Raw genomic sequence first — 16476 nt, 5'->3', positions numbered from 1 at the left:
CAGGTTGCTTAAGTTCTCTGCGGTTCAGTCCTCTCACCTGTAAAATAGGTATATTTCTACTTCATAGGATTGTTAAAAGAATTATTTGAAAACATACAGAAATGCAACAGCATTCTTCAGCACTATAGGCATTCAACAAATTTTACTGAACAAATGACTGATTGATAGAATCTAATTGGCCTTCTTCTGGTGCCACTTCCTTAATTCCTTTTCTGTAAATTTTCATCCCATTGCTTCAGATTGGGCACCCCTCCATGAATCAGAAGTTTAAACTCACACACACACACACACACACACACACTCTCTCTCTCTCTCTTACTTCGGATCTGCATTTCTCTTCACAAGATAAGCCTAATACAAAAGGCTTTTTTCCAACCCATGGTTATTTTTGACATATTCCACCACTAAGTTTAAATTTTTGTTTATATCTCATTTGTTAGAAGGTAACTAGCAACCCTGATATGACCTCTCACATGCTCTACTTTAAAATGCTAAACTGATTATTTAGAGAGTCCAAGTTAACTTCTTAGAGCAACAAATCAGGACTATAGAACTCTAAAATTCTCACTTACACCAACTCCAAAGGGAGTTACTCAATTAAGGAAGTTAAAGAAAAACAACTAATTATAGGGAGATATCTAACTCGTTTCTATTTTTCATTCTCACTCTCAAAATGGAAATAAAATTACTAAACAAAAAATAAACTTAAAAAACAATAAATATGAAACTCTTTTATAAAATAATATACAAATATATATAGGTTTTGCTATTTTTTAACCTAAATATTCTGTTAAAAGACAAATGGCTAAGTACATTATGGTACATCCAAAGGACAGAATATTGTTACAAGAATAATGACATTTACTAGGAATGTTTAATAGCAAGAAAAAATGCCCATGTTACAATGTTAACCCAAAAGGGCAAGACTCAAAATTTTATCTACAATATGATCCCAATTAAGTAAAGGCAAATATAAAATAAGAGTGGCTGCACACAGGGTAGATCCCAAAAGCAAGTCACTAAGACATAATCAAACTTGCCAAAACCAAAGATAAGAGTGAATTTTAAGAACAGCTTGGGATAAAGGAAAAGTCATCTACAAAGCAAAGTCAGTAAGACTAAACTCTGACTACTTGGCAGTAACCAGGTAGGCAAGAAGGCAACGGGATGACATATAAAGCCTTGAAGGAAAAAAATTGCCAGCCAAGAGTTATATATTCAGCAAAACTGTCTCTCAAATATGATGGCAAAATTAGGGCATTTCCAGATAAACAGAAGTTAAGAGAATTTGTAAAAACCAAACCAAAATTACAAGAAATACTAAAGGGAGTCTTCTGGTTACAGAATTAATAATATCAGATAACAACCCAAGACAAGAACACAGGACAGGACAATGAGATATCAACCCAGATAGGGAAGTCAAAAAATAAATCAAAATTAAAGCACTGAAAATAGGGAAACAGAGACATCAACATGTATAAGACAACATTAAAACAAAAAAGAAGGACTAAATAATGTAGTCATAGAACTCTGAATGGAGCAGAAGTTAAGGCGATATCAAGAAATAAAAGATTGGTTTCAACTCAGAAAAACAGAGGTAAATTTTAAGGTAACCACAAAGGAAACCAACAATCCTACATATCAAAATAAAAAAGAAGAAAAACATAAAGACTCAACAAATACAAAATCAACAACAATAATAAAGATGAAAAGGAAATACATAAAGAAAAATGACTCAGCAAAGGAAATTAAGTTTAACAAAGAAACTGTCAACAACACACACACACACAAAAATACTTCAAAATGACAGCACTAAACTCATACCTATCAATAATTACACAATGTCAATGGACTAAATGCACCAATAAAGAGACAGAGAGTGGCAGAATGGATAAAAAAAAAAACACAATCTTTCTATATGCTGCCTACAAGAGACACACCTGAGGCTCAAAGATACAAACAAACTAAAACTCCAAGGATAAAAAATATATATCAAGCAAACAACAATCAAAAAGAACAGGAGTGGCAATATTAATAATCTCTGGTAAAATAGAATTCAGTGCAAAATCCACCACAAAGGATAAAGAAGCCCACTATATAATGATTAAAGGGTCGGTACACCAGGAGGATTTAACCACAATAAATATTTATGCACCCAACGACAGGGCTCCAAAATACATGAAACAAACCCTAACAGCACTGAAAAGAGAAATAGTTCCACGATAATAGTAGAAGACGTCAACACACCACTTTCAGTGAACAACAGAACATCCAGAAAGAAGCTCAATAAAGACACAGAAGATCTAAATGTCACTATCAACCAGCTTGACCTCACAGACATATTCAGAACACTCCACCCAAGAGCAGCCAAGTGTGCTTTCTTTTCTGATGCACATGGAGCATTCTCCAGAACAGACCACATATTAGGCCTTAAAGCAAGCCTTAAAAGAACTCAAAACATCAAGATATTACAAAGCATCTTTTCTGACCATAAAGACATAAAAGTAGAAATCAATAACAGAAAAGGAAGAAAAATCACATACATGGAAACTGAATACCTTTTGCTCAAAAATTACTGGGTTAATGAAGAAATCAGGGCCAGAATAAAGAAATTCACAGAATCAAATGAGAATGAAAACACATCCTACCAGAACATTTGGGACACAGTAAAAGCAGTTCTCAGAGGTCAATTTATAGCAATAAATGCACATATCCAAAAAGAAGAAAGGGCCAACATCAAAACATTAACCCTACAGCTCAAACAAAAAGAGAGCAACAGGAGAAGCCCTTGGGCACCAGAAGAAAACAATAAAAATTAGAGCAGGAATAAATGAAATAGAGACTAGAAAAACAACAGAAAGAGTTAGCAAGACCAAAAGCTGGTTTTTTTAAAAGATCAATGACATATAGATTGAATTATGTCCCCCAAAAATGTGTGTATCAAATTGGTTAGGCCATGATTCCCAGTATTGTGTGGTTGTCCTCCACTTTGTGATTGTAATTTTACTTTAAGATGATTAGGGTGGGATTGTAACACCACCCTTACTCAGGTCACCTCCCTGATCCAATGTAAAGGGAGTTTCCCTGGGGTGTGGCCTACCCCACCTTTTATCTCTTGAGAGATAAAAGGAAAAAGAAGTAGAGAGTTGGGGACCTCATACGACAAGAAAGCAGCACCAAGAGCAAAGCACGTCCTTTGAACCGAGGGTCCCTGCACCTGAAAAGCTCCTCGACCATGGGAAGATTGAGGACAAGAACTTTCTTCCAGAGCCGACAGAGAGAGAAAGCCTTCCCCTGGAGCCGATGCCCTGAATTTGCACTTGTAACCTACTAGACTGTGAGAAAACAAATTTCTCTTTGTTAAAGCCATCCACTTGTGGTATTTCTGTTATGGCAGCACTAGATGACTAAGACAATCAACAAAATCGATAAACCATTGGCCAAACTGACAAAAGAAAAACAGGAGAGGAAGCAAGTAACCCGAATAAGAAATGAGATGGGTGATATCACAACAGACCCAACTGAAATTAAAAGAATCAGAACAATACTATGAAAAATTGTACTCCAAGAAATTTGAAAACCTAAAGGAAATGGACAAATCTCTAGAAATACACTACGTATCTAAACTAATACAAACAGAAGTAGAAAAGCTAAATAAACCTGTAACAAAGGAAGAGATTGAAGAGGTAGTTAAAAAACTCCCAGCAGAAAAAAAACCCTGGCCCTGATGGTTTCACTGGAGAATTCTACCAAACTTTCAGAGAAGAGTTAACACCACTATTACTAAAGGCATTTCAGAGCATAGAAAAGGATGCAATACTCCCAAATTCATTCTATGAAGCCAGCATAACCTTGATACCAAAACCAGGTAAAACCAACACACAAAAAAAGAAAATTACAAACCAATATCCCTCATGAGCACAGACACAAAAATCCTCAATGAAATTCTAGCCAACAGAATTCAACAACATATCAAAAAAATAATTTACCATAACCAAGTGGGATTCATACCAGGTATCCAGAGATAGTTCAACATTAGAAAAACACAATGTAATTCATCCCATAAATAAAACAAAAGAACCATATGATCTTATCCATTGATACAGAAAAGGCATTTGACAAAGTTCAACACCCATTCATGATAAAAAATTATCAGCAAAATAGGAATAGAAATTACTCAACATAATAAAGGGCATTTATAAAAAGTCAACAGCCAAAATCATCCTAAATGGAGAGAGTCTGAAAGCATTCCCTTGAGAATGGGAACCAGACAAGGACACCCTTTATCACCACTCTTATTCAACATTGTGCTGAAGGTCCTAGCCTGAGTAATAAGGCAAGAATAAAAGGCATCAAAATTGGCAAGGAAGAAGTAAAAACATCTCTATCTGCAGATAATATGATCTTACACACGGAAAACCCCAGAGAATCCACAAGAAAACTACTGGAACTAATAGATTTCAGCAAAGTTTCAGGATACAAGATAAACATACAAAAACCAGTTCGATTCCTCTACATCAACAAAGAGAACTTTGAAGAGGAAATCACCAAATCAATACCATTTACAATAATCCCCAAGAAGATAAAATACCTAGGAATAAATCTAACCACAGACGTAGAAGACCTATACAAAGAAAACTACAAGACACTACTGTAAAAAAACAAGAGAGACCTACATAAGTGGAAAAACATACCGTGCTCATGGATAAGAAGACTCAACATTGTGAAAATGTCAATTCTACCAAAGCCATTTACAGATACAATGCAATCCTGATCCAAATTCCAATGACTTTTTTTTTAATTAATTTTTATTAAGCTTCAAGTGAACATTTACCATTCCAATCAGTCTGTCACATGTAGGTTTACATACATCTTACTCCCTTCTCCCACTTGCTCTCCCCCTATTGAGTCAGCCCTTTCAGTCTCTCGTTTCGTGCCAATTTTGCCATCTTCCATCTCTCTCTATCTTCCCATCCCCCCTCCAGTCAAGAGTTGCCAACACACTCTCCAGTGCCCACCTGATTTAATCAGCTCACTCTTCATCAGCATCTCTCTCCCCACCACTGACCAGTCCTTTTCATGCCTGATGATTTGTCTTCGGGGATGTTTCCTGTCCTGTGCCATCAGAAGTTCTGGGGAGCATTGTCTCTGGGATTCCTCTAGTCGCAGTCATACCATTAGGTATGGTCTTTTCATGAGAATTTGGGGTCTGTATCCCATTGGTCCAATGACATTTTTTAAGGAGATGGAGAAACAAATCACCAACTTGACATGGACATGGAAGAGGCCCCAGAAGCCTCACACTACCTGATTTTAGAATATATTATACTACTGTGGTAGTCAAAACAACCTGGTGCTGGTACAACAGATACATGGACCAATGGAACAGAATTGAGAATCCAGATGTAAACTCATCCACCTATGAGCAGCTGATATCTGACAAAAGCTCAAAGTCTGTTAAATGGGGAAAAGGCTGTCTCTAATAAATAGTGCTGGTCTAAAAAAAAAAAAAAAAAAAATTTTTTTTTTAACTGGTTAGCCATTGGCAAAAGAACAAAACAAGAACCATTCCTCACACCACGTACAAAAACTAACTCAAAATGCATCAAAGACCTAAATATAAAATCTAAAATGATAAAGATCATGAAAGAAAAAATAGGGTCAATGCTAGGAGCCCTAATACATGGCATAAACAAAACACACCTCAGAACTCATAATGCACAAACACCAGAAGAGAAACTATATAGCTGGGAGCTCCTAAAAATCAAACACTTATGCTCATCAAATGACTTCACCAAGAGTAAAAAGACAACCTACATACTGGGAAAAAATTTTCGACTATATCATATCCGATCAGGGCCTAATCTCTGAAATCTACAGGATACTGCAAAACCTCAACAACAAAAAGACAAACAACCCAATTAAAAAGTGGGCAAAGGATATGAACAGACACTTCACCGAAGAAGACATTCAGGTAGCTAACAGATACATGAAGAAATGCTCATGATCATTAGCCATTAGGGAAATGCAAATCAAAACTACAATGAGATACCATCTCACCCTACCAAGGCTTGCATTAATATAAAAACACAAAATAATACATGTTGGAGAGGTTGTAGAGAGACTGGAACACTTGTACACTGCTGGTGGGAATGTAAAATGGTATAACCTCTTTGGAAATCAATTTGGCTCTTCCTTAAAAACCTAGAAGTACCACACAATCCAGCAATCCCACTCCTTGGACTATATCCTAGAGAAATAAGAGCCATCGCATGAATAGATATATGCACACCCATGTTCACTGCAGCACTGTTTACAACAGCAAAAAGATGGAAACAACCTATGTTCCCATCAACAGATGAATGGATAAGCAAATTATAGTACATAAACACAATGGAATACTATGCAATGGTAAAGAACAATGATGAATCCGGGAAATATCTCCCAACATGGATGAATCTGGCAGCCATTATGCTGAGTGAAATTAGTCAGTCACAAAAGGACAAATATTGTATGAGACCACTATTACAAGAACTCAAGAAAAAGTTTAGACACAGAAGAAAACATTCTTTAATGGATGTGAGGTGGGGAGGGAGGGAGAGGAGAATTCACTAATTAGATAGTAGACTAGAATTATCTTAGGTGGGAAGGGAAAGACAACACACAATGCTGGGGAATTCAGCACAACCAGACTAAACTAAAAACTAAGAAGTTTCCTGAATACAACCAAACACTTCAAGGGACAGCATAGCAGGGACTGAAATCTGGGGTCCATGGTTTTGGGGGATAACTAGGTCAACTGGCATAAGAAAGTTTATTAAGAAAACGTTCTGCATCCCACTTTGGTGAGTGGTGTCTGGGGTCTTGAAAGTTTGCGAGCGGCCATCTAAGATGCATCAATTGGTCCCAACCCACCTGGAGCAAAGAATGAAGAACACCAAAAACACAAGGAAAACATCAGCCCAAGAGTCAAAAGGGCCACATAAACCAGTGGCTCTGTCAGCCTGAGATCAGAAGAACTAGATGGTGCCCAGCTACCACCAATGACCACCCTGACAGGGAACACAACAGAGAGTCCCTGACAGAGCAGGAGAAAAGTGTGGTACAGAACTCAAATTCTAGTAAAAAGACCAGATTTAATGGTCTGACTGAGACTGGAAGGATCCCAGAGAACATGGACCCTAGACTCTCTGTTAACCCTGGACTCTGTGTTGGCCCAAAACTGAAACCATTCCCGAAGCCAGCTCTTCAGACAAAGATTAGACTAGACTATAAAATGTAATACTTGTGAAGGGTGTGATTCTTAGTTCAAGCAGATAAAAAAAAAAAAGATACGTGAGACTAAATGGGCAGCTCCTGTCCAGAGGCAAGATGAGAAGGCAGAAAAGGACAGGAGCTGGTTAGATGAACACAGGAAACGTGGGGTGGAAAGGGGCATGTGTTGTTACATTATAGGGATTGTAACTAGTGTCACATAACAATATGTGTATAAATTTTTGTATGAGAAATTAACCTGAGCTGTAAACTTTCACTTAAAGCACAATAATAATAATAAAGTAAGAGTGGATGGAACGACAACAACATATTAACACTGTCTGTAGGTGGTGGTTCTATGAATGCTTTATTCCGCTGTTGTCTATTTTTCACAATTTTTATAATAATAATAATGGCTTCTAACTTTCAATAAGTGCCTATAGTGGGCTAGGTATACACTTTATAAATACACTCAATTCTCCTTATTTATACAGTCCCTAATTTCAAATTTGCCCCCTCACTAAAATTTATTTGTAACTCCAAAATCAATACCCATAGTACTTTCGGGGACATGCACAGAGCAACAAAAAATTTGAGTCACCTGCTAAGCGCATTCCCAGCTGAAGTCAAACAAGTCAATGCTCTGCCTTGTTTTAACTCTTATACAGTAAACAAGTGCCAGTCTATTTACTGCCACATTTTTCACATTTTTGTGCTTTTTGTTGGTGATTTCACTATTTAAAAGGGTACCTAAGCATAGGGCAGAAGCATTGTCTAGTGTTCCTAAGCAGAAGACTGTGATGTGCCTTACAGAGAAAACATGTGTGTTAGATAAGCTTTGTTCAAGTTTCAAGTGCTGCTGGTCATGAGTTTAACGTTAATGAATCAACACTATATATTAAATAAGGTGTCTTTAAACAGAAGTCATAATAAAACAAGGTTAAGTACTTATCAGTTGACTAAAATGTGACCAGAGGTTTGCAGGAACCTAAACCTGTATCTTCCCTAGGAGCAATGGCTTCCCAAGTTCATACAGCTAGTAAGTGCCACAGTTGGAATAGCGACCAAGAAAATCTGAGGAGAGGGCCTACACTCTTATATTATACTGCCTAACATATATACAGGAGTCCTGGTGGCGCAGTGGTTAATGCAACAGACTGCTAACCAAAAGGTGAGAGGTTCAAAACCACCAGTGGCTCCATGGGAGAAAGATGTGACACTCTACTTCAGTAGAGATTTACAGCCTTGAAAACCCTACAGGGTCACTGAGCTGGAATAGACTCGACAGCAATGGGACCATATATAGATGTGTATTCTTTTTGAGGAAATTAACATTTGGAAAAAGAAGACTAGATAAAAAACGGACTGTTAAAAAAGACAGACTGGAGGGCTGGGCCGAGATGGCTGACTAGGTAGACGCTACCTCAGATCCCTCTTGCAACAAAGACTCGGAAAAACAAATGAATTGATCACATACATGACAATCTACAAATCCTGACCAACAAACACAGATTTAAAGACTTGACCTGAGTGACAGAGACTGACAACGAACAACCATGGGGAAGCAGCGACTGTTTTCAGAGCCTGGAGCCAGCGTCCCAGTCAGGAAACCTTGGCGCCAGCCTTTGGACTGGGTGCAGCGGAGCTGAGCACGGCATCCTGTGTCGGCACAAACACGGGGTGCAGCCCTACCCCCCTGAACTGACCTCGGGAGGGGGCCCAGCTGGTCCGTGAGGGTGGCGTGGCAATGTGGCTGGCGGGAGGAGAAGTCGCCAGGAGGCAGCGACTGGTTTTGGAGCCGGTAGTGCAGCGTCCCAGCTGGGGAACCTTGGCGCGGGGCTTTGGACTGGGCGCAGGGGAGCTGAGCACGGCATCCTGTGACGGTGCAAACACGGGGCGCAGGCCCAGGCCCCTGAACTAACCTCGGGGGAAGCCCAGCCAGTGCACACAGGCAGTGCGGCGACGCGGCTGACAGGAGAACTCACTGGGAGGCAGCGACTGGTTTTGGAACCAGGAGTGCAAGCATCCCAGCCGGGGAACCTTGACGCTGGGCTTTGGACTGGGAGCGGAGGAACTGACCGCGGCTTCTGAGACAGCGCAAGCACGGGCCTGACCCTCGGGGGCAATCTCTACCCAGCCAGCGCACACAGTCAATGCGCCCCTCAGGAATCTCAGATAAAACAGCCATCCCAAGCAAGATAAGTAACTTTGTCTATATTTCGGGGTGCTACTCTCTACTATTTATCTGAACCCTCCCCTCCCCTTCCCAGGCAGCTTCATTAACATTGGAATTTCCTGAGCCAGAGAGTGAACTGCTCTGCAGTTTTTCTTTTTTTCTTTTCTGTCTTTTCCTAACCCATTCTCCTGGCCTGAGAGAAGCAACTACAAAAAACCGAGGGACCAAAAATCCTTCCCTAATTGGACTAAAAACACAGAACCAGCTCCAGCCAAGCATATGTGGTCCACAGTCTTGGACTTTCATCCCTACAGGGAACAAGGTGGCTATTATAATGCAAAGGCATTTCTGATAGGGATCTGACTGCAATTGTTTTAGCGGATTTACTGGAAAGACAAGTTTCCCAGGTCTTATATCTCTGTGTATTCAACAGAGCCCTCACTGACCCATAACAGGGAACTGAGGGCTGAAGCTCCCCCCAGACCACCTAGCCTCCTGCCTTAGGGGTCTAAGGAGGGTGACACCTACCAATCGGTAGAGGTACTTGCATTGGGGGCCTAAGGTACAGCTGCAGAGCCCACCCACCAAGGTGCTTTAGGAATAGAGACACACCTACCTTATTGACACTTGGGGGAAGCCTGTCAGCATCCTGCCCCCCCTGGAGTGTGAACCCCTGCTGCTACTAGAATCTGGTGCACACAACTATCACCACTACTTCTCTAGGTGGATAGGTGACAGTCTGCATCACACACTTGATGACCCAAAATCAGACTCTACTCAAGATTAGTGAATGGACTCAGGCATATATATCTGGTAACAGCCCAAACCAGCTGGTAATAGGTCATAAGTGAGTCAAGGGCTACAACAATCAAGACAGCGCAAGCTAGTAGCCCATCTACGTATATTGAAAGAAAACAAAATAAGATAAGACTCAGTGAGCAAATATAGAATAAATCACTACAGTATCTTAGCGATGGCTCGCAGACAGCAGTCGATATCAAACCACATAAAGGAGCAGACCATGACTGCTTCTACAACCCCCCAAACTAAAGAATCAAAATCTTTCCCAAATGAAGATACAATCCTGGAATTACCAGATACAGAATATAAAAAACTAATTTACAGAATGCTTCAAGACATCAGGGATGACCTCAGAAATGAAATAAGGCAAGCTACAGAAAAAGCCAAGGAACACACTGATAAAGCAGTTGAAGACTTACAAAAGATTATTCAAGAACATAGTGGAAAAATTAATAAGTTGCAAGAATCCATAGAGAGACAGCTTTCAGAAATACAAAAGATCAACAATAAAATCACAGAATTAGACAACGCAATAGGAAGTCAGAGGAGCAGACTCGAGCAATTAGAATGCAGAGTGGGAAATCTAGAGGACCAGGGAATTAACACCAATACAGCTGAAAAAAAATCAGATAAAAGAATTTAAAAAAATGAAGAAACCCTAAGAATCATGTGGGACTCTATCAAGAAGGATAACTTGCGTGTGATTGGAGTCCCAGAACAGGGCGGGATAACAGAAAACACAGAGAGAATAGTTGAAGATCTGCTGGCAGAAAACTTCCCTGACATCATGAAAGACGAAAGGATATCTATCCAAGATGTTCATCGAACTCCATTTAAGATTGATCCAAAAAGAAAATCATTAAACTTGCCAAAACCAAAGATAAAGAGAAAATTTTAAAAGCAGCCAGGGATAAAAGGAAGGTCTCCTACAAGGGAGAATCAATAAGAATAAGTTCAGACTACTCAGCAGAAACCATGCAGGCAAGGAGGCAATGGGACGACATGTACAGAGCACCGAAGGAGAAAAACTGCCAGCCAAGGATCATATATCCAGCAAAACTCTCTCTGAAATATGGAGGCGAAATTAAGATATTTACAGATAAACACAAGCTTAGAGAATTTGCAAAAACCAAACCAAAGCTACAAGAAATACTAAAGGAAATTGTTTGGTCAGAAAACCAATAATATTAGATACCAGCACAACACAAGGTCACAGAACAGAGCATCCTGATATCAACTCAAATAGGGAAATCACAAAAACAAATTAATATTAATTATATATATATAAAAAAAAGCTCAAAACAGGGAATCATTGAAGTCAATATGTAAACGATCACAATAATCAAAAAGAGGGACTAAATACAGGTGGCATAGAACTGCCATATGGAGAGGGATACCAGGTGATATAGGACAATACAAGTTAGGTTTTTACTTAGAAAAATAGGGGTAAATATTAAGGTAACCATAAAGAGGTATAACAACTCCATAACTCAAAATAAAAACCAAAAAAAAGTAACGACTCAGCAAACATAAAGTCAAATACTATGAAAATGAGGATCACACAATTTACAAAGAAAAACGTCTCAGCACAAAAACGTAAGTAGAAAAATGAAATTGTCAACAACACACATAAAAAGGCATCAAAATGACAACACTAAACACATACCTATCTATAATTACGCTGAATGTAAATGGACTAAACGCACCAATAAAGAAACAGAGAGTCTCAGGCTGGATAAAGAAACACGATCTGTCTATATGCTGCCTACAAGAGACACACCTTAGACTTAGAGACACAAACAAACTAAAACTCAAAGGATGGAAAAAAATATATCAAGCAAACAATAAGCAAAAAAGAAGAGGAGTAGCAATATTAATTTCTGACAAAATAGACTTTAAAGTTAAATCCACCACAAAGGGTAAAGAAGGACACTACATAATGATAAAAGGGACAATTGATCAGGAAGATATAACCATATTAAATATTTATGCACCCAATGACAGGGCTGCAAGATACAGAAAACAAATTTTAACAGAACTGAAAAGTGAGATAGGCACCTCCACAATTATAGTAGGAGACTTCAACACACCACTTTCGGAGAAGGACAGGACATCCAGTAAGAAGCTCAATAGAGACACGGAAGACCAAATTACTACAATCAACCAACTTGACCTCATTGACTTATACAGAACTCTCCACCCAACTGCTGCAAAGTACACTTTTTTTTCTAGCGCACATGGAACATTCTCTAGAGTAGACCACGTATTAGGTCATAAAACAAACGTTTGCAGAATCCAAAACATCGCAATATTACAAAGCATCTTCTCAGACCACAAGGCCATAAAAGTGGAAATCAATAACAGAAAAACTAGGGAAAAGAAATCAAATACTTGGAAACTGAACAATACCCTGCTGAAAAAAGACTGGGTTATAGAAGTCATTAAGGAGGGAATAAAGAAATTCATAGAATGCAATGAGAATGAAAATACTTCCTATCAAAACCTCTGGGACACAGCAAAAGCAGTGCTCAGAGGCCAATTTATATCGATAAATGCACACATACAAAAAGAAGAAAGAGCCAAAATCAGAGAACTGTCCCTACAACTTGAACAAATAGAAAGTGAGCAACAGAAGAATCCAGGCACCAGAAGAAAACAAATAATAAAAATTAGAGCTGAACTAAATGAATTAGAGAACTGAAAAACAATTGAAAGAATTAACAAAGCCAAAAGCTGGTTCTTTGAAAAAATTAACAAAATTGGTAAACCGTTGGCCAGACTGACTAAAAAAATACAGGAAAGAAAACAAATAAACCGAATAAGAAAGGAGATGGGCCACATCACGACAAACCCAACTGAAATTAAAAGAATCATATCAGATTATTACGAAAAATTGTACTCTAACAAATTTGCAAACCTAGAAGAAATGGATGAATTCCTAGAAAAACACTACCTACCTAAACTAACACAATCAGAAGTAGAACAACTAAATAGACCCATAACAAAAAAAGAGATTGAAATGGCAATCAAAAAACTCCCAAAAAAAAAAGCCCTGGCCCGGACGGCTTTATTGCAGAGTTCTACCAAACTTTCAGAGAAGAGTTAACACCACTACTACTAAAGGTATTTCAAAGCATAGGAAACGACGGAATACTACCTAACTCATTCTATGAAGCCACCATATCCCTGATACCAAAACCAGGTGAAGACATCACAAAAAAGAAAATTATAGACCTATATCCCTCATGAACATAGATGCAAAAATCCTCAACAAAATTCTAGCCAAGAGAATTCAACAACATTATCAAAAAAATAATCCACCACGGCCAAGTAGGATTTACACCAGGTATGCAAGGCTGGTTTAATATTAGAAAAACCATTAATGTAATCAACCATGTAAATAAAAGACAAAAACCACATGATCTTTTCAACTGATGCAGAAAAGGCATTTGACAACGTCCAACACCCATTTATGATAAAAACTCTCACCAAAATAGGAATTGAAGGAAAATTCCTCAACATAATAAAGGGCATGTATACAAAGCCAACAGCCAACATCACTCTAAATGGAGAGAGCCTGAAAGCATTTCCCTTGAGAACGGGAACCAGACAAGGATGCCCTTTATCACCACTCTTGTTCAACATTGTGCTAGAGGTCCTAGCCAGAGCAATTAGGCTAGACAAAGAAATGAAGGGCATCCAGATTGGCAAGGAGGAAATAAAATTATCTCTATTTGCAGATGACATGATCTTATACATAGAAAACCCTAAGGAATCCTCCAGAAAACTACTGAAACTAATAGAAGAGTTTGGCAGAGTCTCAGGTTATAAGATAAACATACAAAAATCACTTGGATTCCTCTACATCAACAAAAAGAACATTGAAGAGGAAATAACCAAATCAATACCATTCACAGTAGCCCCCAAGAAGATAAAATACTTAGGAATAAATCTTACCAAAGATGTAAAAGACCTATACAAAGAAAACTACAAAGTACTACTACAAGAAACTAAAAAGGACCTACTTAAGTGGAAAAACATACCTTGCTCATGGATAGGAAGACTCAACACAGTAAAAATGTCTATTCTACCAAAAGCCATCTATACATACAATGCACTTCTGATCCAAATTCCAATGTCATTTTTTAATGTGATGGAGAAACAAATCACCAACTTCATATGGAAGGGAAAGAAGCCTCAGATAAGTAAAGCATTACTGAAAAAGAAGAAGAAAGTGGGAGGCCTCACTCTACCTGATTTCAGAACCTATTATACAGCCACAGTAGTCAAAACAGCCTGGTACTGGTAAAACAACAGGCACATAGACCAATGGAACAGAATTGAGAACCCAGATATAAATCCATCCATATATGAGCAGCTGATATTTGACAAAGGCCCAGTGTCAGTTAATTGGGGAAAAGATAAGTCTTTTTAACAAATGGTGCTGGCATAACTGGATATCCATTTGCAAAAAAATGAAACAGGACCCATACCTCATGCCATGCACAAAAACTAACTCCAAGTGGATCAAAGACCTAAACACAAAGACTAAAACGATAAAGATCATGGAAGAAAAAATAGGGACAACGTTAGGAGCCCTAATACAAGGCATAAACAGAATACAAAACATTACCAAAAATGACGAAGAGAAACCAGATAACTGGGAGCTCCTAAACATCAAACACCTATGCTCATCTAAAGACTTCACCAAAAGGGTAAAAAGACCACCTACAGACTGGGAAAGAATTTTCAGCTATGACATCTCCGACCAGCGCCTGATCTCTAAAATCTATATGATGCTGACAAAACTCAGCCACAAAAAGACAAACAACCCAATCAAGAAGCGGGCAAAGGATATGAACACACACTTCACTAAAGAAGATACTCAGGCAGCTAACAGATACATGAGAAAATGCTCTCGATCATTAGCCATTAAAAAAAAAAAATAGAGAAATGCAAATTAAAATTACGATGAGGTTCCATCTCACTCCAGCAAGGCTGGTATTAATCCAAAAAACACAAAATAATAAATGTTGGAGAGGCTGCGGAGAGATTGGAACTATCATACACTGCTGGTGGGAATGTAAAATGGTACAACCACTTTGGAAATCTATCTGGCATTATCTTAAACAGTTAGAAATAGAACTACCATACAACCCGGAAATCCCACTCCTCGGAATATACCCTAGAGAAATAAGAGCCTTCACACGAACAGATATATGCACACCCATGTTTATTGCAGCTCTGTTTACAATAGCAAAAAGCTGGAAGCAACCAGGGTGTCCATCAATGGATGAATGGTTAAATAAATTGTGGTATATTCACACAATGGAATACTACGCATCGATAAAGAACAGTGACGAATCTGTGAAACATTTCGTAACATGGAGGAACCTGGAAGGCATTATGCTGAGTGAAATTAGTCAGAGGCAAAAGGACAAATATTGTATAAGACCACTATTATAAGATCTTGAGAAATAGTATAAACTGAGAAGAACACATACTTTTGTGGCTATGAGGGGGGAGGGAGGGAGGGTGGGAGAGGGTTTTTTACTGATTAGTTAGTAGCTAAGAACTGCTTTAGGTGAAGGGAAGGACGATACTCAATACATGCAAGGTCAGCTCAACTGGACTGGACCAAAAGCAAAGAAGTTTCCAGGATAAACTGAATGCTTCAAAGGTCAGCGGAGCAAGGGTGGGGGTTTGGGGACCATGGTTTAAGGGGACTTCTAAGTCAATTGGCAAAATAATTCTATTATGAAAACATTCTGCATCCCACTTTGAAATGAGGCATCCGGGGTCTTAAATGCTAACAAGCGGCCATCTAAGATGCATCAATTGGTCTCAACCCACCTGGATCAAAGGAGAATGAAGAACACCAAGGTCACACGATAACTATGAGCCCAAGAGACAGAAAGGGCCACATGAACCAGAGACTTGCATCATCCTGAGACCAGAAGAACTAGTTGGTGCCGGCTACAACCGATGACTGCCCTGACAGGGAGCACAACAGAGAACCCCTGAGGGAGCAGGAGATCAGTGGGATGCAGACCCCAAATTCTCATAAAAAGACCAGACTTAATGGTCTGACTGAGACTAGAGGAATCCCAGCGGTCATGGTCCCCAAACCTTCTGTTGGCCCAGGACAGGAACCATTCCCGAAGACAACTCATCAGACATGGAAGGGAATGGACAGTGGGTAGGAGAGAGATGCTGATGAAGAGTGAGCTATTTGTATCAGGTGG

This window comes from Loxodonta africana, chromosome 21 (genome assembly GCF_030014295.1).
Source record: "Loxodonta africana isolate mLoxAfr1 chromosome 21, mLoxAfr1.hap2, whole genome shotgun sequence".
Lineage (NCBI taxonomy): Eukaryota > Metazoa > Chordata > Mammalia > Proboscidea > Elephantidae > Loxodonta > Loxodonta africana.
This window is presented reverse-complemented; position numbering follows the sequence as displayed.